Here is a 2,295-nt window from a genome sequence, read left to right as displayed (position 1 = left end):
TTTTGGGATAATCATTAGATGTATAAGTATTTTAATGCAAAAACATTAAAGAGGAGCATTGTCTGAATTTCAGATATAGTGGCCAATCTTGACGGAGTCTTGTGAGGAGTTCTCATAGCCCGATGGAATAAATCTATAATAACTCAAGAATTCATATTTATATTAAATTGTAAGCTCGTGTGTACGTTTATTACAATCAAGATGACATTTGAACGTAGAAAAATAAAAGAAGACCCAGGATCAATCAATAGCTTTATGACTTCACAACGCAAATAATTTGTAACAATAACTGCGTTAAAAACAACCGGCTTCAAACTTGCACTTGCAACATTTACAAATAATTTGGAAAATCCAAAAGTGCACGCCTCATAATTTTTTTTAATAAATATTTATTAATTATTATTTTTGTTTATATAATAACAATTAAACCACATCGAATCAGACCCTGAAAAATGAAAGGGTTCTATTCCTGAGCATACTCAAGCGTAAGAGAAAAAAAAAGACTCGATTAGTAAAGTATTTCGGTCGCTATCGTGTTAACAAGAAAAAGGATCCGCACATACAGACACACGGACGTCCAAGACAGAACTTTTTTAAACTGTTTTTTAACTAGTTTAAATAACAAAAATGACATCAAAAATATCATGAACGTTAAAAATAGTGTTTTTTCTTAATATGTGTGTGTATGTATTATCTTACAAGTGCAATGTATGATACATAAAGACATTTTAAGTTTGAAAAATCAGATGTTTTGCGCGAAGTGACAGTAGTACCCACCTCAACGCTTCGCTTATGAGGCGTGCAATACAGACAAAAATGCTCATAAAATAAAAACTACTGGGCCTATCCGAATAAAATTTATGGGACCAATTCGACACCATCCCGCATCGAACAAAAAAAGAATCACGTAAATCGGTTCAGAAACCACGGAGTAATCGGTGTACATACATAAAAAAAAAAACATACCGGCCGAATTGATAACCTCCTCCTTTTTTTTGAAGTCGGTTAAAAACTAACGTATTCCCATAACAATTCTTATCGCTATTTCAAGTCTCAAGAATCCTGTATTTTAAACGTCAAGCCACAGTTATTTACAAAAAGGACTACATATCTTTCTGGAATGTTCGCACTCGACCCGCTTCCTGGCTCGTCGTTCACACCAGAGTGTCGGTTACATACCTTTACCTTTGGATAGAGTACCTACTTCCTTGGTTACGTTAATGCTATCTGTAAATGTATGAAACATTTTGGGAAGTGGGATGACAGACAAACGATTGTATGTATATAGTGATTATTGTTTTTTTAACATTAATTTTGAGTTTTGATTACAAAGGAGTAACATACACTCATATCATCACAAACTAATCTATTAGGCGATGTCCTCTCACATCATAAGTAAAATATTTAATGGACAAGTGCGTGTTGTGTTAAACTACGCCTTGTAGAAATTCTAAGTTTTTAATTGTTTTAGATAATATTTTCTCTTCAGTAACTATATATTTTAGAGAAATAATTAAAATTAGTCACGATTTATAAGGATATTTAAATCTCAAACAGAAGAAAAAGAACAACGAATAGCGCTGTTTTATTATTGTTTTTGATACCCAACATAAATCCATAATCCAATCCTTGAAATTAACTTCATACATCAGTAAGGTATATTAAAACTAATCGGCTGATAATTTTATTGTAATGCAGTCGTTAAAATATGCAACGCCGTCATGAGGCAGCGTGGCCGAGCGGTCTAAGGCGCTGGTTTTAGGCACCAGTCCGAAAGGGCGTGGGTTCGAATCCCACCGCTGTCAAAACCTTTTTTAATTTGCCAATTTTTTTAACCCTTAATCGGCCATGACTTCAAACAAGTTTATTTTAATACATCAGTACGGGGTTATATCGAGATTAAACAGTAAAATATTAAAAAGTAAAATATTGGGTAGCTTATAGGTTTTTTTGGCGGTGGGATATTATTTCCCTATAACCATTAAAAGTTATGTTTTGTGGGAAATTATTTCCCTATATCCATGAACATACATGTGGGAAATAATCTCCCACTTTTGCCGCTTTTGTCCGCGCCTTTACTCGTCGATTTTAACACAGGGACAAAAAATAAAAATGCATCATTAAATTTATTATTTATTGAATATGTATGAATTTTTAAATTACTTTTTACTTTACTCAACTTTTTACTTTTTATACCTACTTGGTATCCTTACAGGATAAAGGGAAATATATTCCCACTTGAAGATTTCATGCACGGCTACAGGGTATTAATTTCCCACCATTTTTTAAATTAGA

General features: G+C 32.9%; 1 non-coding gene across 1 annotated transcript; it reads left to right on the top strand.

The window, feature by feature from the left end:
* Positions 1-1,725: 1,725 nt before the first annotated feature.
* On the top strand, positions 1,726-1,805 carry TRNAL-UAG (transfer RNA leucine (anticodon UAG)). Its single transcript has one exon. It is a non-coding gene; the product is annotated as a tRNA-Leu (tRNA).
* Positions 1,806-2,295: the final 490 nt, after the last annotated feature.

Source organism: Colias philodice, chromosome 6 (assembly GCF_061535455.1).
Source record: "Colias philodice isolate Cphi_HAF_F1 chromosome 6, ilColPhil1 Martin Lab GWU primary, whole genome shotgun sequence".
NCBI lineage: Eukaryota > Metazoa > Arthropoda > Insecta > Lepidoptera > Pieridae > Colias > Colias philodice.
The sequence above is the reverse complement of the archived record's forward strand: the minus strand, read 5'-3'. Positions and strand labels throughout refer to the sequence as shown.